General features: G+C 34.2%; 1 long non-coding RNA gene across 11 annotated transcripts; it reads left to right on the top strand.

Moving 5' to 3' along the window:
• Nucleotides 1-3,830: 3,830 nt before the first annotated feature.
• LOC147384213 (uncharacterized) lies at nt 3,831-19,123 on the top strand. Of its 11 annotated transcripts, none has more exons than XR_015172472.1 (7): nt 3,838-4,164; nt 5,339-5,482; nt 7,268-8,152; nt 8,256-8,393; nt 17,330-17,569; nt 17,741-17,886; nt 18,761-19,119. It is a non-coding gene; the product is annotated as an uncharacterized LOC147384213 (long non-coding RNA). The 11 variants fall into 11 exon arrangements; XR_015172466.1 differs by having other exon boundaries at nt 6,198-8,152; XR_015172467.1 differs by having other exon boundaries at nt 6,177-8,152.
• Nucleotides 19,124-20,318: the final 1,195 nt, after the last annotated feature.

The following is a 20,318-nucleotide window of genomic DNA, read 5'->3' as shown; positions in this document are numbered from 1 at the left end:
ACTTTTGTGAATATTTGAGTATCAAAACCCCACTCCCACGCCTCAGATCTTAACACCTACCATAGAATCTTCCTTTCTTGTGGATTTAATTAAGGGACAATTATCAAAAAAATACCAAAAAAAAAATTATTTATCAAAACAAATCCAATTTTTAAAATTTTTCAAAAAAGATACAAAACGGTCTTTTAAAGACCGATTTTTCTCTCTCCTCAATTTCCTCAAGATTTTCTCTCTCCTTTAATATTAAAATTTTTTTTTTAAAAAACCGGTCTTTGAAAGACTGGTTTTTCTCCCTCTTCATTTATTTCTCTCACCCTTTCTCTCTCCTCTATCATTTAAAAAAAAACAAATTTTTTTTTAAAAGATTTTTCTCTCTCTTCATTCATTTCTCTCACCCCTTTCTCTCTCCTATTATTTAAAAAAAAAAACGAAATTTTTTTTAAATATATTTTTCTCTCTCTTCATTCATTTCTCTCACTCATTTCTCTCTCCTCTTTTTCAAATTCGACCGTTATATAGTCGTTTTTTAGTTGTTTTTTTTACCGTTATACTATATGTAAAGAGAAGGGTAAAAGAGATAAGTGAAGAGAGAGAAAAATATATTTAAAAAAATTTCATTTTTTTTTAAAATAATAGGAGAGAGAAATGGGTGAGAGAAATGAATGAAGAGAGAGAAAAATCTTTTAAAAAAAAATTCATTTTTTTTAAATGATAGAGGAGAGAGAAAGGGTGAGAGAAATAAATGAAGAGAGAGAAAAACCGGTCTTTCAAAGACCGGTTTTGAAAGACCGGTTTTTTAAAATTTTTTTTTTTTAAATATTAAAGGAGAGAGAAAATGTTGAGGAAAATTGAGGAGAGAGAAAAACCGGTCTTTAAAAGACCGGTTTTGTATCTTTTTTGAAAAATTTTAAAAATTGGATTTGTTTTGATAAATATTTTTTTTTTTTTGGTATTTTTTTGATAATTGTCCCAAAATTTTTTTTTTTTAAAAACCGGTCTTTGAAAGACCGATTTTTCTCTCTCTTCATTTATTTCTCTCACCCTTTCTCTCTCCTCTATCATTTAAAAAAAAACGAATTTTTTTTAAAAAGATTTTTCTCTCTCTTCATTCATTTCTCTCACCCCTTTCTCTCTCCTATTATTTTAAAAAAAATGAAATTTTTTTTAAATATATTTTTCTCTCTCTTCACTTATCTCTTTTACCCTTCTCTTTACATATAGTATAACGGTAAAAAAACGACTATATAACGGTCGAATTTGAAAAAGAGGAGAGAGAAAAAATTCGATTTTTTTTAAAATATTAAGAGAAATGAATGAAGAGAGAGAAAAATCGATCTTTCAAAGACCAATTTTTTAAAAAAAATTATTATTTTTTAAATAACAGAGGAGAGAGAAATGAATGAAGAGAGAGAAAAATATATTTAAAAAAAATTTCATTTTTTTTTTTGAAATAATAGGAGAGAGAAAGGGGTGAGAGAAATGAATGAAGAGAGAGAAAAATCTTTTTAAAAAAAATTCATTTTTTTTTTAAATGATAGAGGAGAGAGAAAGGGTGAGAGAAATAAATGAAGAGAGAGAAAAATCGGTCTTTCAAAGACCGGTTTTTAAAATTTTTTTTTAAAATATTAAAGGAGAGAGAAAGTCTTGAGGAAAATTGAGGAGAGAGAAAAATTGGTCTTTAAAAGACCGTTTTGTATATTTTTTGAAAAATTTTAAAAATTGGATTTGTTTTGATAAATAATTTTTTTTTTGGTATTTTTTTGATAATTGTCCCTCAAAAAAATACAAAAAAAAAACTATTTACCAAAACAAATTCAATTTTTCAAATTTTTGAAAAAAGATACAAAACCGGTCTTTGAAAGACCGATTTTTCTCTCTCCTCAATTTTTTCTCAACACTTTCTCTCTCCTCTAATATTTTAAAAAAAAAAATAAATTTTTTTTAAAAATCGGTCTTTGAAAGATCGATTTTTCTCTCTCCTCAATTTTTCTCAACACTTTCTCTCTCCTCTAATATTTAAAAAAAAAATGAATTTTTTTAAAAAATCGATCTTTGAAAGACCGGTTTTTCTCTCTCCTCAATTTTTCTCACCCTTTCTCTCTCCTTTATTATTAAAAAAAAAAACGAATTTTTTTAAATACCGCTTTTAGTTTTTAAATATTTAAATATTTATTTGAAAATTAATTTATTTTAAAATAGAAGTAATGGCACTTTTAGTTTTTAAATATTTAAATATTTAAATATTTATTTGAAAATTAATTTATTTGAAAATAGAAAAAATCAATACAAATATTAAAAAATTAATTTCTAGATTTTTTAAAGATTTATTCGATATCTAGAGTTTTAATTTTAGTATATTTCTATATAGATTCTCGTTGGATTTTTTAATTATTAATTTTTAATAGAATTTATTTATTAAAACCGGTAGTTAAGTAATGACGTTTTTAGTTTTTAAATATTTACTTGAAAATTAATTTATTTTAAAATAGAAAAAATCAATACAAATATAAAAAAATTAATTTCTAGATTTTTTAAAGATTTATTCGATATCTAGAGTTTTAATTTTAGTATATTTCTATATAGATTCTCGTTGGATTTTTTAATTATTAATTTTTAATAGAATTTATTTATTAAAATCGGTAGTTAAGTAATGACGTTTTTAGTTTTTAAATATTTACTTGAAAATTAATTTATTTTAAAATAGAAAAAATCAATACAAAAAAAAATTTAATTTCTAAATTTTTTAAAGATTTATTTGATTTTTAGAGTTTTAATTTTAGTATATTTCTATTTCTATATATATATTTGATAAGAATTAATTTCTAGAATTTTTATTATCGAATATATATATATATATATATATATATATTTGATAAAAATCAATTTCAAGATTTTTAAGAGACATATCCGCTAAATAAAAAAGAGATTTGTTAATTTTTAGATTTTTAAGAGACATGTCCGCGAAATAAAAAATAGAGTTGTTAATTTCTAGATTTTTAAGAGATGTGTCCGTGAAATTTAAAAAAATTTAAGAGACGGTATTTAAAAAAATTCATTTTTTTTTTAATAATAAAGAAGAGAGAAAGGGGTGAGAAAAATTGAGGAGAGAGAAAAACTGGTCTTTCAAAGATCGATTTTTAAAATTTTTTTTTTTTTTTTTAATATTAGAGGAGAGAGAAAGTGTTGAGAAAAATTGAGAAGAGAGAAAAATCGGTCTTTCAAAGACCGGTTTTTAAAAAAATTTCATTTTTTTTTGAAATATTAGAGGAGAGAGAAAGTGTTGAGAAAAATTGAGGAGAGAGAAAAATCGGTCTTTCAAAGATCGGTTTTTAAAAAAATTTCATTTTTTTTTTTAAAATATTAGAGGAGAGAGAAAGTATTGAGAAAAAATTGAAGAGAGAGAAAAATCGGTCTTTCAAAGACCGGTTTTGTATCTTTTTTCAAAAATTTGAAAATTGAATTTGTTTTGGTAATTTCCCCTTTAATTAACGATCCATGTGACAAGATGTGAAATGTGTAATTCTGGTTCTAACCCTCCTGCTTGGGTGGCCCTTTTACCATTATTATATGGAAAATGCTTACTGCATGTCGTTGGACATTGTCTCCAACACTGAGTTGACCTGATAGTGTATAGAAAGTCGTTGATTTTCTAACTTGTATCTCGAGGAAATAAATGTATACTTATCATTTCAATGTTGGACCAAGTGTCCACTACATGAAAATCGTGAAAATTGAAGCAAAAAATTTGCTGGGCTTGGCCGACGAATTTTAAAAACATATATTTGACGGTCACGGGCCCACGAAATAGAGGTAAATTTTGTGCAAAATTTTTCCCCTCCCTTCCTCTCTCTATTGTTTCTCTGCGTTTTTCCCTCTTTCTCACTCTCTCGCTCTGGTTTGTTTGCGTTTTTTACCCTCTCTCTCTCTCTTTCTCTCTGGTTCGTGAGAACCTCTCCGGAATGTGAGAAATTTCTTTGCGTTTTTTTCCCTCTCTTTCTCGCACACACTCTCTCAATCTCACACACTCTCTCCACAACTTCCTAGATCTAGGGTTCGAAGTGATAAAACCTACATTTTATTAGAGTTTAAGCATAATCACAACTCTCACTTCTCTTCGATTCAATCAAACAAGAACGAAACGACTCCTTTGATTGCTCTGTTTAGGTAAGGTTTTACTCCAAATTTTGAACTGATGTGATTATGAAAATGTTGTTTTAGGGTTTCGTTTTCTCTTTAAAGGTTTCTTTCGCGGTGAAACAATGCAAATCCTAAGTATTAGGGTTTATGTTCTTGTTCTTGTGATTATCACTGCTTGTCGCAATTAATCTAAAGAACTAAAGTAAATTTGTTAGTTTTTAGGTTTTTTTATTTATTGTAATTTCGTTTTAATTCTTCTAATCGAGTTTATATTTGTTGATATCTTCTTATGTTTTTCTTCTCACACAAGGATTCTGATTTGATTGGATCCATGTGGTTTTAATCTATTTGTATCTTTATTTAGGAATTTTTGTTGGACACAATTACTCAGATTTACTAATAATATAGTAGGTTTCAGGTAGTGTGACTTTGTCTACTATTACATAAGGGTTCACAATTTTAGCATTTTTGTAGTACTCTTCAAGGTAGGCAAAGGTCAGTAGTGTTTTTGTAGAAAAAACAAATGAGATTCTAGTTACTAATTTGTTTTTAATGGAGGAAGAGGAGATTGATCAAAGCTTAGAATGAAACTAGCGTAAGCTATAGGTTTGTGCCTCTAAGAATAATACAAATTTCAAATCTAGGGCTTTTCAGTATTTCTAATAGCTATCATCCAAATAAAATTGATAAAGCTGTTAAATGTTTTACCATAACTTTAGGAACACCATGATTGATCTTGTCTTAACGAATTTCTGTTTTTGATCTTTTAATCATCTCTCATGTGAAACCTCACCTAACACTTTGTATAAAGTTGCAGGAAATTTTTTGGGACCTCATTATACAGAAGTGTCCAGCATTAAATTCAGTTATGTTCTTACCCGTATTTGCAATTAAGTGAAAAGAAAGTTAGTTTAATCAATGGAGTCAAGTTCTTAATTTTGTTTGCCACCAATGTTTTTTTTACATCTATATGTCCATTTTTTTACAAGTTGTGGTGGTTTCATTTAAATTAATGACTTCTATGGAATTTAAAGTTTATTGCCTTTATAGTTTTCTTTATTTCATGCAGTAATCTGGCATTAACATACATTTATATTGTGGGTGCTTAATATACAGAGGTTTATTTGTATAAATGAAATCTTTGCATTTGAAAATAACATTACCTTACCTATTTTCTCTTTCGTTCAACTTAATCAAGCAGTTGGTTCTATTGAAGCAATATCCAAAGCATTGAAAGAACACATTTTGGAAAAATAAAACTTTCAGTAGAGAAAGAAAAGACAATGACAAGGTTTTCCAGAGATTCCAAGTATTATCTGGGTCCCAAAATCAATTAATCAAATGGGTAAGGACTTTTTGGATTCAGAGGCTATCCTTGCAATCTCCTTGATTTCAAATTTCTCATTTATTGACGTTTATTCTTCGTTAGTGCATGTTTTTTATCTGTTTGAGGCAACACTCTTATTATTTTAGATGATAAAGAATCTAATCTAACACTGATCGTACCTACTCTTTCTAGTAGGAAAAAGACGTGAAAAATCTTTGCAACTTAACTCTTTCATTTAAAGTACCGGAAAATTAAAGGCTCTAGTGTAACAACCTTACCAGTTTTCATATGTAATTTACCTTATGTTGTATTTCTTTTTCTCTTTCCAAGTTTGTTTCTTAAAAAAGAACGAGAAGAAGACCAAAGTGAAAGTGGGCTCTATCTGTGGTTTTTTTTTCCAGAATCTATCATATTTCCATAAACTACTGATATTATTTTAACATTTGATTTTATTAAGCAATTGTAGGCTCAATAACATTATAGTCAGTTTAGTGTCGTGGTGTGGCTTTTCGAGGTTAAGTTTTAGGAGGTTACTTCCTTCTTATTATTACTATGGCTCAGAATGAGTAATGTTCTTTGTTGTTTGTCATCATTGCTTCCTATTATATTTTTGGATTTCTATACTAGTTAGCAAAATGCTATTGAAATCACATGGCATAGTCAGTATGAAAGTGCATGTAATCTTGCACTCATAAAACTTGGATTTTTGAAGGGGAGTATTAATAATTGCAAGGTGAGAGAGGAGATGTTGAATTACAAAGACCAAATGAATTAAAGCTTGAATTGCTTGGTGGCATGGCTTTTTCCCCCCTAAAGACAATGACAAGGTTTTCTAGAGATTCCAAGTATTATCTGGGTCCCAAAATCAATTAATCAAATGGGTAAGGACTTTTTGGATTCAGAGGCTATCCTTGCAATCTCTTTGATTTGAAATTTCTCATTTATTGACATTTATTCTTCGTTAGTGCATGTTCTTTTATCTATTTGAGGCAACACTATTATTATTTTAGATGATAAGGAATCTAATCTAACACTGATTGTACCTACTCTTTCTAGTAGGAAAAAGACGTGAAAAATCTTTGCAACTTAACTCTTTCATTTAATGTACTGGAAAATTAAAGGCTCTAGTGTAACAACCTTACCAGTTTTCATATGTAATTTACCTTATGTTGTATTTCTTTTTCTCTTTCCAAGTTTGTTTCTTAAAAAAGAACGAGAAGAAGACCAAAGTGAAAGTGGGCTCTATCTGTGATTTTTTTTCCAGAATTTGTCATATTTCCATAAACTACTGATCTTATTTTAACATTTGATTTTATTAAGCAGTTGTAGGCTCAATAACATTACAGTCAGTTTAGTGCCGTGGAGTGGCTTTTCGAGGTTAAGTTTTAGGAGGTTACTTCCTTCTTATTATTACTATGGCTTAGAATAAGTAATGTTCTTTGTTGTTTGTCATCATTGCTTCCTATTATATTTTTGGATTTCTATACTAGTTAGCAAAATGCTATTGAAATCACATGGCATAGTCAGTATTAAAGTGCATGTGTAATCTTGCACTCATAAAGCTTGGATTTTTGAAGGGGAGTATTAATAATTGCAAGGTGAAAGAGGAGATGTTGAATTACAAAGACCAAATGAATTAAAGCTTGAATTGCCAGGTGGCATGGCTTTTCCCCCCCCCTAAAGACATGTCTTTAAATAGAATTCAAAGGTGGAACACGATTCTTGGAGATGATCCCAAATTTTTGGGATAAAGCTTTGAAACTGATGTTGCTTTGATAATTTAACAGTTTGTTATTTTGTCAGCTCTAAAAGGACCGTTCCACTAGAACTTGAGCATTATAGATTACTAAAGTTGAAAGTGGCAATTGTTGGAGCTGGACTTACCGTGGCATGAGGTTTAATCCATATTCTCTTTTTGTTTCTTGTTTTTGTCCACTATTCAAGTATAATTTCTTTGTATGCTATGATCCTGTATGACCACTATTATAACCATTGATGGAGTATAATTTAGAAATATAAACTAGTATCCTTTCTTAGCCTCTGTCACTTTGCTAAAAAAAGTAGACTTCAAGAAGATCCAATCTAGGGAAAAATTGATGGTAAGGATGTTTGAGTGGTGAATATATGATCTCTAAATTTAATCCTAGTTGTGGTGAAATTCAACCTATGTAGTCTTACTTGGGTAGGTTTACCGTATTAACTTGTTTTACCACAGACAATTATTTGGTGCATGGAGTGTGTTTTAGAATTGTAACGCGTAGGCTTGTTAGCCTCTCTGTTTTCACTTTGCCAACAATTATTAGGAAGTGCCAATCCAAAAACAAAGATGGGAAATCATGAATCTTTAATTAATGCTAGCTGTTCGAAAATTGAATGCAAACTAGGTTGGGTTTTCTTGATTAGATTTACTATTTAATTTGTAAGATTGACCTTTGGATATAACTCCCCTAGATAGTCCATCTTTTTCTGGCTTTGCCTGTGGTGGTTTTCTTGATTAGATTTTCATGAATCTTGTTTCTATTTATGCAATCTCATATGTGTTGGCAACTTCTACTATTGTCTTATAACTATTGAAGATAATTCAATATTGTACATAGTTCTTCAATTTCATTTTCTTGGTATTTTTTGGTAATGCACTTTATTTTTTGGGCAATGAGATGGACAACAACAATGTGTCTGGGTTGCAAGGTATGTTATTCGATGATGGTCAACTGTTTATTCAGTTTCAAGTTCACAACTAATTAAAATCAGAACTCATAATGTGCTAATAGTTACTAATGGATTAATGCAGAGCAAGATACTATTGATATTGAAAAACCAAACAAACCTTCAGAAGCATTAGTCACCTCGACTAATGCAGACAACATAAAAGCTGAAAACGAACCAATTTCTTCACCCAAAGAGGAGAATTTTCATGGAAAGCGTGAAGGTCAGTAATTTATTTTGTTGAAAATTGCAATTAGTTTCTGTTTTAAATCAATTAGAAATTTAATTTCAGTTCTAGAGTAAATTTGTTTGTTTGTCTCTCTATTTTGTTTATCTATTTATAAGTGGGCTCCAAAATTATACCACGTGGCAAAAAGAGAACAAGGAGTTGGATAAAATTACCAACTCCAGGAATTGAGGTTTCCCACTCTTTCTATAAAAAAAGAAAGGGCTTGTCTTCCAAAAAATATCAATTTCCTGTGTAAATGTAATGGCTCTTCTCCTCCTAACTCCACCAGTAATTGCTGGTGTTCTTATTGCCCTAATCTTTTTCTACAATATATGGAGAAAGAGTACTAAGCGTCCTAATTGCAGCCCCAGAACCGGCTGGTGCTTGGCCATTTATTGGTCACCTTCATTTGTTACAAGGTTATGACTCAATTGCCCGAGCACTAGGAGCCATGGCTGATAAATATGGTCCAGCCTTCACCCTCGGGCTTGGCGTTCATTGTACTGTCATTGTGAGTAATTCAGAACTCATTGAGGAATGCTTTACCACCAATGATCGCATTTGAATAATGTCATGGAAAAGTACATAGGCTTCAATTATGCAGTAATGGGAACAGCACCTTATGGTCCATACTGGCTTGAGATACGCAAACTTGTCACACTTGAACTTTTATCCAGCCGACACCTTGAGATGTTCAAGCATGTGCCGGCCATGGAGGTTGACACAAGCATTAAAGAATTGTACTCATAATGGGTGAAGAACGAGGGTTGACCTATCAAGGTTGAGATGAAGAAGTTGTTCGAGGACATTACTTTGAATGTGATCACCATGTTGATGGCTGGGAAAAAATTTTTAGGTAGTGCAGAAGCCCGAGATGGTGTACAAGGGCTATTACAGAATGTATGTACCTCTCGGGGGGTGTTCGTTGTGTCAGATGCAGTTCCATATGTCCAATGGCTGGACTTTCAAGGGTATATAAGCACAATGAAGCATGTCGCCAAGGAAATGGATAATCTTCTTTGAAGTTGGTTAGAAGAACATCAACATAAGAGATTGTCTGGTGCGAAGAAAGACGATGATCACGATTTCATCAGTGTGATGTTATCTGTGCTATCGGAGGATTTTTTTTTTTTTGCTAAGCAAGCAAGGTGAATTATATTATATAAGTAAAAGTTTGTACATAGGGCAGACCCTAACGATTTACAACTCGGAATTGAGGCAGATCGAGCTTATCTCCTATATAAGCCTTTTTTACAATTAGAGGTAAATCTATTTCTCGTATGAACAACAATGATTGTTGACTACGAACTGCTGTAGCTGCAAGGGCGTCTGCAACATCATTTGCCTCTCTCCAAACATGTGTTACTGTAACTTCAATTTTCGATAGCATTGTCCGAGCCTTGTTCACCCATTGATCTAGATTCCAAGAGACGACCTGATTTGCAAGTCCCGTTACTATGATAGCTGAGTCCATTTCAATAACGATTTTTTTACCAATTAAATCAAAGCTCTCCAATGCAGCCGCCAACGCACGGATTTCAGCTATATTATTTGTCGCTTCTCCAACAAACCAATGCCCTGCTGCAACAAGTTCTCCATGTTCATCACGAAGAATAGCGCCTCCTCCTGAAAGACCTGTATTACCCTTAGCCGCACCATCTGTATTTAGTTTAAACCAACCTGGAGGTGGTTTTTTCCAGCAAACTTTGACTATACGTCTACAAGGATTCGATCTCCTATGTATACCAATGCCTTGAAGCTTTCTGAGTTCATCATCTGAGGAAGGAAGGTTAATAACTAGATGCTCCTCTAGTTCCTTTAACCATTTTAGACATCTATTTATAACTCCCTCAATAGAGGGCTTATTATTTTCAAAGATGTAATTATTTCTTGCTATCCAAATGTTCCAGCAAACTACCCATGGAATCATTCCTTTGACACTTCCAAATTGCAATTTTCTCGATAGACCCCATTTAAGAAGTAATCTAGGCGTCATCATGTTGAATTGCTCTTTTAGGAAATGGCAACTAAAAAAATTCCACACCTTAATTGAAAGAGAACATTGAAAGAATAGGTGTTCAATAGATTTCTCCTCACCTTCACAGCACGGACATCTTGAAGCCATGGAATAACCCCATTTTTTTCGATTTCGATCCACCGGGCACGTTTTATGATAGATCTTCCACGACAAAGTCTTCATCTTGGTAGGTACTTGAGCCTTCCAGATTGCCTTGCAGATTTGGTATGCATTACCTTTTTCTCTCAATGATTCCCATGCCGAGCGTGATGAAAACAAGCCAGATTTTGTCGCCATCCAGACTGTTCTATCATAACTACTTTGATGAATGTTTGAAGCAAGAATCTCTTCCACGGCATTGCCGTCCTGAATTAGATCTCTAAGTTTAGTTACATTCCAGCCCTCTTGGCTCCATACCTCCTTCACCGTAATATTTTTATTTTCATCCGGGTATTGGTCTATCAATGGAACCGATCCTCTCCAGTTATGAAGAAAAAGGGAAGTCATTGCACCGTCTTCAATCAACCTTTTTGAAAGGCTTATTGTTGGTTGAAGAAGACTTCGAATAGTTCTCCAAATCTTTGAACCCCTTGTTTTTTACGGATTCCACCAATTTCCATCCTTGACGTACTTCTGCTTGAGGTAGTCTATCCACAACCCTTTCTCGTTTGTCAGTCTCCAGCATATTTTCATTAAACCCGTTTTATGAACCTCAGCAAGAGTTTTAATACCTAGCCCACCTTCTAGCTTAGGTTTGCATACTTTATGCCAGGCCACAAGATGGTTTTTCCTCCTCCCCTCAGTACTACCCCAAAAGAATTTAGCAAAGCACGACTCCAAAGAATCTGAAATATACTTTAGAATGGGTAGAATTGAGATAAGGTATACTGGAATGGATGTGAGAACATGTGAGAGCAAGGTTAAACGACCACCCTCAGATAGAAGATTGGACTTCCAACCCATCATCTTCCTCGAAATCTTGGAGACCAAGCCCCCCTACACATTTCTCTAGTAACTCTTCCAGTAAATAACGGAACACCCAAATAATTGGTTGGTAAAGAACCCTGAGGAAAGCCCAAGATTGTCTTAACAAGATCTATTCTCCTTCCTTCTACATGATTAGCCACAAAGAAACAGCTTTTCTAAGCTGACTTGCTGACCCGAAGCCTTTTCATAAGATTCCAGAAAATCTTTTATAGCTTTAAGAGACTACGTAGTAGCTTTAGAGAATATAATCAAATCGTCTGCAAATAAGAGATGACTTGGAGCTACCCCTTTTTTTGAAACTGCAAATCTCTCCATTTTTACTGATTGTGCTAATTGATTCAACCCCACACTTAGCGCCTCCTCCGCAAGAATGAAGAGGCTAGGAGATAATGGGTCTCCTTGTCTTAGACCACGACTACCTCCGAAAAAACCATATGAACTCCCATTGACTAGCACTGAATAAGAAACACTCTGCAGGCACCCATTGATCAACTTCAGAAATTCTCCCGAAAACCCCATCTTGGAAAGAACTGCCCTCAAGAATGGCCAGTCAAGCCTGTCATAAGTTTTCTTCATATCGATCTTCATCGCGAGATTATTCCCTCTAGCTTTCAGATTAATATCATCTAACACTTCATGAGCCAGCACAATGTTATCATAAATATTCCTACCTTTCACAAAAGCACCTTGTTCAGGAGATATTAAAGAAGGAAGGATCTCTCCCAATCTGGTGGCCAAGATTTTAGATAAAATTTTATACAAAAAATTGCATAAGCTAATAGGCCTAAAATCTGAAAAAGACAAAGGTACCTCAACCTTAGGAATCAAGGCAATAGACGTGGCATTGACAGATTTTGGAATGACGCCCTCCTGAAAAAAATTGATAACGGCCCTCATCAAGTCATACTTGATGATGTCCTAGCATTTAACATAGAAAATCCCTGAGAAACCATCCGGACCTGCTGCTCCTTGTGCATTCATACTTTGGACAGTTTGCAACACCTCAATTTCAGTAGGGGTAGCACACAACCGACCATTCTGTTGATCAGTAATCTTACATTTCAATCCCTCCAGCAAGTTTCTATCAGAGCATCTTTGAGAAGAGTTAAGAAGCTCTTTAAATGAATGGACCACTTCTTTACCAATTTCTTTTGGGTCTTCTATAATTGTCCCGTCAGCTTTTCTAATTCTTCTAATCGGATTTCTCAATGTACGAATCTTAGCAGAAAGGTGGAAAAATTTTGTGTTTCTATCACCTTCTTTGAGCCAAGATACTCTTGATTTTTGCTTCCAAAACGACTCCTCGTTGCATGCCCACGTAGCATATTCTAATTTGGATTTTTGACATTCCAAATAAAGACTTTGATCCCAACCTTGAGTAGCAAGTAGATTTTCATATTCTTGAACTTTTGATTCTGCTTCTTTCAGCCTCTGTTGAACGTTGCCCACAACTTCCTTATTCCAGACTTTTAAAATACCCTTCAGCCTCTTGAGTTTTGAAAAAAATCGATACAATGGCGTACCATCCGCTCTAGAAGACCAAGACTCCCTCACAATTTGTAAGAAATCTTCCCTCTCAGTCCAGAAATCCAGAAATCTAAATTGTCTAGGCCCCTGTAAAGATTTAAATATCTGAATGTGAAGAGGGCTATGATCAGACGATAGTCTAGGCAGATTTGAAATCAATGGCGTACCCAAATCTGAATTCCAGGATGAAGACACTAACGCTCTGTCCAACCTTGCCCAAATTCGATTAATTCCTTGCCTATTATTGCACCATGTGAATCTGTTACCTGAAAAACCAGCGTCAACTAATTGTAGGGCCCCAATTAGTTCTCCTAGGTCCTCCATTGATGCACGGTTTGGAAACCTCCCACCCTTCTTTTCATCTGGGTATAGGACAGTATTAAAGTCCCCTACAAGAATTAGATTCCCATCAACTTTCAGCAAATCTTTCAATTCATGCCATAGCTTACGACGTTCTTCAACTATCCAAGAAGCTCTAATGATACAAAAAACAACATTTTTCTGCTCCACTACAGCTTCAATTAAGATATATTGAGATGACTGATGCACCACTCGAAACTTAGAGGGATCTCCAAACCAAAACACCCAGATAGACCCACGATTATTAACATCATTCGAGGATGCAGTCCGTGACTTCAGAATCAATTGCATCCGTTCAAAGTTAATGTCTGTTCTAGACATAGGTTCCAACACTGCCAACAGAAGAGGTTTAAAGCTTTTTAACATATTTTTTAGTCTTAAAAGTGATGAGGAATTATTAATTCCTCTAATATTCCAGATTAGAGCTGACATAAAAACCTATATTTAGAGGTTCTTCGATCTAGTCCGTTTAGGAGGACCCAGATTGGACCACGATCGACGTCTTCGATTCTTCAAAATCTTGGTTCTAACATTTCCAAGATCAGAGGAATAATCTAGCTCTGTAGGATTAGTAGAAGAAATTTCATCATCATCCTCTTCTGATTCTTCTTCTTCATCTGCATCGTAAGTGATAATCTGGTTCTCAAGATTCAATGGCTGAGATCCATTAGATTTCAGATCCGTGTTTGTCTGAGATTTTTCCAAGGCCGATGAAATAGCAACATCTCTGGATTTTGGTCGTTATGAATGAGGTGATTTCCCTGAATCCTGCACTAAAATCTCTCCCTCCTCAAAATTAGGATTCTCTCCGATCTGGTCCACATCAAAGTCCTTGTTGGGCTCTAAAACAACTTCTAATAACGGATGGGCAGTATCCGTATTAGGATCCAAGACTACTTCCAATATTGGAAGCGTACTACTCTTAAATGGCTCCAAAATTAAATCCATTGCCTGATGCGTGGGATTAGGCGTGGTGATCGGCTTAGCAGCAGAAGTCGTTTCTTTTTGAATTTGAAATTCAAAATTCTGAAGTTCTTGCCGATCCACCTCAGTAGCCACGTATTCTGCCAGCTTGGATAATGAATATTCTCCCTTCTCCACTTCAGCACTCTTGGCTGCCATGTTACTAATCTCTTCTGATGAGGATTGGAGAAGAGCAGGAGCTTTCCCCTTCCCATGATTGGCCTGATCAATCTCCTTCTGTTTTGGTCCATCATGGATGATCAATGGCTTGTTAGAATGAATAACACCATTGTTCTTAACTTTTTCTCTGTATTCTTTACCTGCCTTAGGAACATTATGTTTTTCCAATAGATTAGGCCTTGGAACAGCAGGTTTGATAGGACCTTCTTTGAGCTTGCAGTGAATATCCTGGTGTCCCAGTTTGAAGCAATTGGTACAGTAATAAGAGATAGATTCATAAGAGATTGGTTGCCATAAACCAACTTGCCCATGATTAATCCAAACTCTCTTAGGATTATCTTTAAGTAAATCCAACAACACGCATACTCTTGCCCCATTAAGACGCGTGCCATGACTAGTCGCACGATCGATTGCTAGCACTTCGCCCACCACCGAGGCAAGGCTGCGAAGATTTGATTCCTCATAGCAGAATAAAGGAATGTTAGGAAATGATATCCAAGTTGGAATAGAGGACTCATCCCTCTCCGAAGGACGGAAGAGAGGAGTCCAACTAAAAAATCTCATCATAAACCCTTTGATCGAAATCCTCTCCTTCAACCATATCGAAACCATGTCTGATTTAATGGAAAAGTTCAGAAGAATATGACGAAAATCCAACGTTAACGCTTCACAAGTTCCAGCGAGTTTCCATGATCGGACTAACTTTCTTATGCTTTCCACTCTTGGACGAAAATGTTTTCCACCATTTTTTTGTCTGGCAAACTTTGCTACAAGAGCAAACTTGAATTTTTCTGAACCAACATTCACATCTTCATCCGAAAATGAAATTGAAGGCTCTCCAAGCCAAAGCGTTGGCTTAATCTGAGATCTAGAATGAACTTTCTTCAAGGGAGGATCCCCCTCTGTATTCTCTCTCGATCTAGCCACCACTTCCGCAAAGGAGCGAGATCCTACTCTCAAAGGATTTTCGCTCTCCATCTTCCTTCCACTCTATAATTAAAGACCTCAAATATATCCTATCGGAGGATGCTGAGGTCTTCGGTTATGAATGTGACACAGTTATAAAGGCAAATGTATTGGTATGTTCCTACACTTCAAACCAAACAAACTCATTAGAGCTAGTCACCATCATCTATATTAAAACCTCATCATAGAATTTGAAATCCATAGGAAAATGGTAGGGGTGGCATATCTTAACATGACTTGTGAAAATGACTCAAAAATGGCATGAAGTAAGTGGGTTTTGTTTCTTTTGTTTTTGTTTTTGTTTTTTTTGTTTTTTTTTTTTGCTAGTTATTGAATTCTTTTATAGATATATAAGAATTTACAAGGAACAGGAAACCCTTAGTTTACAATCCTTAAAGAAGGAAGTCCCATGTAATCCCCTACCCAGGCACTTTTTGCCAAAGGAGGTTCTCACTGTGAAGACATAAAAAACTGGGGAGAGATACAAATAGTGCACGCCTAGCTAGAGCATTGGCTACTTTAATTTATTTCCCTGCCCAGGTATGTTGAATCCTCCAATTAACCTTAGAAAGAGCTATCCTCATGCGAATGAATAGAGCTTCGATTCTCCAAGGAATGGCTTTGCCCTTTAGACCTTGAAAAATGCACATGGAATCCAGTTCAATCAATACATTTTTGTCATGAAGATTAAGCCACTCCATAGCTCGGAGTAAAGCCATTACTTCTGCCATAATATTCGAGATATAGCCAAATGGCCAACAGGCAGCTCCAACCAATTCGTCGGTGGACCCTCTTAGAACACATCCACCTCTTGCAAAACCTGAACTGTCTAGAACCACCCCATTGACGTTAAGTTTTAACCAGCCAGGAGGATTAAGCCATTGAATCTGAAGAATTTTGAAAGGTCTACAATCGGACACTGACAGACCACTTCCAGCAAAGCTGCTCGCTCCCTTGAAGAACACCCTTTGGAAAACTGACCTGTTGAGTTCAGTTGGTGCATCCAACAACAGATATTCTGAATTTCCTGAGGAATAGATGGCTGGCTATCATAAAAAATCGAAACCAAATTGAGACTTGATAGATTTTCTCCAATAGCAGGCCTGCAGGAAAGAGTATCTGCTCAAAACTTTCCCATGAAGCCTCAATGAGAAGAAATCCCAAATAGCTTTAGAAAATCTGCATTAGAAGAATAAATGATCAACCAGGCATATATGAAAATGATGATGCTCTAATACCACATACACACTACGTGAAAAAAGCCCAATGTGGAACTTATCAATGAGTGGAAGAAGAAAGCAGACCTAATAATCAGATCGGTAGATTTCTATTGGGGGTTTCTTTGTTCCGTCTTCCATTACATCGTTACAAACTTATGACATGTATACATGCTTAGATTGTTCTCTTAATTTAACAAAAATAATTTTATTACGTTGAAAGTAAATATTGAGATTGACACTTTCTTTTCAATCTGGAAAGACTCCATCCTTATTCATATTTAGACAAGTAGTTTATATTGGAAAGACAGACTTATAGGATTACATCAGTTACCACGGTTAACGAACTGATAGTTAACAATGAGGTGGCCCCGGGCATTGTCTTTGTCCATTGGTGTCAAGTTGCCGAAACACTCCCACATCCAAATCCAGTCCTCCGTTGCTGCATTGATCCACTATCCTTACCGTTGTTTGAGCACCAATCCCAGTGTTTGTCACCTACATGTCACAGAGAAATCCGGGTCAGTTTTTCTCTAACAAATACACGACACTTATATGATTTTGGCCGTGTCAGACATCTATCGACACATTCACTACGAGACACATGTGTATATAGTGAGTGATAGACATCTATTAAACTTCCTGTAATGTATTGAAATGCTATTTTCTTTCTTACCTTTAAACACCTGCCACATTTTTATGGACATTTGTAGGATTTAGATGTAGCTCGGGTCATTCAAGAGCTGCTTCCGGTGTTTCCAGGCATCTCAGCCCGAATAGTGCCTGAGGTGCTCAGTCGGTTATCTTCACGGGTGTTAGCTCGCTTCATTCGGGACACATTTTTGTAACTAAATCATTTTTAGCTTTAACTACTAAAATGCAAAAGGCTTGTGCATATGATGGCAAACTGAATCGATGATAAAATACAAAGTAATTTCATCAATTCATGTCAGGTATGAACCTCTCTCATTACTCTCTGAAACTGAGAGTTGAAAGTTTTAGTTCTTTTACAGATTCTAATCCTAAATTCCTATTTATAGTAGAATCTGTATCATTCTTTTTTCCACTGTGATCATTAAAAACTACCCACATATATTTTGATTTAATCTGAGACTCTTCTGCAGCAACAGAAGCTTTGTAAGGTAGAATGGCAATTGCAAGTGGCATTGGACGTGTTTAAGAGCGAAGCAAAGAAGATGGTGGTTGCACTAGTTGATATGGAACGTTCTTTTGTTTCTCCCCAACACTTCATCCGTTTAGTGTAGAGGAGGTATGCTCAACAATTATTTGTTTTCTATATATATATATATATATATATATATATATATATATATATATATTTACTCCAAAAGACATACACACATCATCATCTACCCCTCATCCCAATTATTGGGGTCAGCAACATGAATCCTATATATCTATGTCTTTTGCTTTTGAGTTACCTTCACCTGCATTTTCCCTTACTTTTCAAATTCCTCTTAAAACATTCTTTTTCATTTTACATTCCCAGCAATCCACCACACCATCATTCCTCAAAATCACTTATCATCTCATAACAACACTCCTTTTCTTCTAAAATCAATACCAATATCTTCTTCTACCTTGCTTGAATTCCAATTTCGATGATCTTCGTATGGCTTTTTCAATCATGGTAAGTTGCATTTAGATCATTTATTTCACTTTGGGTTGGTATGACAACCTTCAAAAGCCCAACATAAATTACCAAAAATGGGTTCTTGGCAAGAACTTCAGCTTGGGAGATTTCCTCAATAAGCCCAATATCACATTAACTATTTTTGTTTATTTATTATTATTATTTTTTCTATATTTAGAACTTATATCTTGTTGATTCTTCTTTTGTGGAGTGAATGATAAGGATCTGTTTGTTTGCTGAGAAAATCAATTTTTCTTCAGAAAAGTGTACAATTGTGTCTGTATTGGTGGGAAACTGATTTTCTAGCACCCATGGGAAAATATTTGTTACAAAGGAATTTGTAGAGATTCTGGTATCTTTTTTTGGGCAATTGAGTGAACAACTCCTCCTAGTGTTCTATGTTACTGATTTAGAATATATGGAATTAAAACAAACTTATTTTTCATGATAAATCATCATTTATGTGCATGTGTATATAAATCATGGTCAGATCAAAGGAACCTTGCACAGAGCGTATTGATGGGTGATCACAACTTTAGGAAAGATGAAACAAGTGGTCCAGTAGATGTGCATGTTGCAGAGCACAGATCTCACAAGTTCAAGCCTACCAGCATAAGAGAGTAATTTCCCTTTCCAGGCTTTTCACTCTATTGGAGATTCTGTTTATGAGGGGAGAATAATCTGTTTAGTTTAATTTGGAGCTTGTTTTATGATTTTTCTTTTCTTTTTTTTCTTTTTCTGATTTTTTTTTTATTATTTTGTTTATTGTGATTAGTGAATTAGAGGATTGTGCTATTGTTTGTTAAACCTCCAAAATTCGACGGTCATACTTTATGAAATTTTTTTTTTTTTTTTATGCTTATTCTCCAATAATTTTGATAGTCCAGGTCTGTCAAAAAAAAAAAAAAATTCTACAAGAAAAGATTTGACGGGCATATTTGATGGGTGAGTCCGTCAAATTTCTCAAAATTTGACAGACTAAGACCGTCGTCAAATATGGGCTTTTTTCACATAGTGGTCCAACGCAAGTAATGTAGTATGACTCTTATTATACATGCATTTTAGGTATTTTAAAAAAGTGAAATGATTGAGATCCATGATTCAAATTTTAATCTTGAAGATTAAGTTGTTGATCTGGATGATTTGATTTTTCATTTTTTGAAGTTGAAATTGGATAGATCTTTCCAAAATACCAAATATATTATAGTGACGAAATAGACATTTGGATCAAACATTACAACTAAATCATCAAAATTGTAAGTATGTCGTTCGCCATTCGTGATGGAACGAATGTTACATATGAATCTTTAAAATTATGAATATATCATTCTCTATTCATCATTTACTACAATGAATTGTCAGAATAGATCGCAAGTGTCATGAAAAAACTAAGGAATGTGGAAGGAGATGATAAGGGATATATTAGTACTTTAGAAGTTTTGATGTGGTTAGGGGTCATTAAGAATGAAAAAAAAATACTAATTGCATTTAGAAAGAAATCCATAAAGCGGAATTATTATTTTTTTGCCTAGTCAGGGTCACTGGTTTGCATAAGAAGGGGTTCTACGGGGTTTGAACCTAAGACCTTGGGAACAACCTCCACAAAGTCTTACGACTAAGCGAAGTGGTCCTTCAAGAAAGTAGAAGTCACTAAGTAATTTTTCGTCATTTCTTTCTCTCACTATCAGCTTTATACATTTGTTAAATATATAGAATTAATAATTATTTTTTATTTTCTGTGAAAAAATTAAACAAAACAGATACTCCATGGGGTTTATGGGCCAACACACTGCATTTTTAAATGAGTCTTGATAATATGACTCGCCTGGTGGCATAAATAAACTCAAATGATTCTATGACATGGACTAGTTCGGGTACCGTAGATCTGTATGCCTTGGGATACATTTTTTTTTCTATGAGGAACTGCAATCGTGTATCCCGAGGAGTACAAATCTACAGTATGTGAACTTTTCACGTCATGGAGTCATTTGAGTATGCCACCTGGTGAGTCATATTATCATGACTCTCTTTTAATTGATTTGACCAAG

The sequence above is a fragment of the Akebia trifoliata genome, chromosome 15, assembly GCF_017979445.1.
Source record: "Akebia trifoliata isolate Shusen 1 chromosome 15, ASM1797944v1, whole genome shotgun sequence".
Classification (NCBI taxonomy): domain Eukaryota; kingdom Viridiplantae; phylum Streptophyta; class Magnoliopsida; order Ranunculales; family Lardizabalaceae; genus Akebia; species Akebia trifoliata.
The sequence above is the reverse complement of the archived record's forward strand: the minus strand, read 5'-3'. Positions and strand labels throughout refer to the sequence as shown.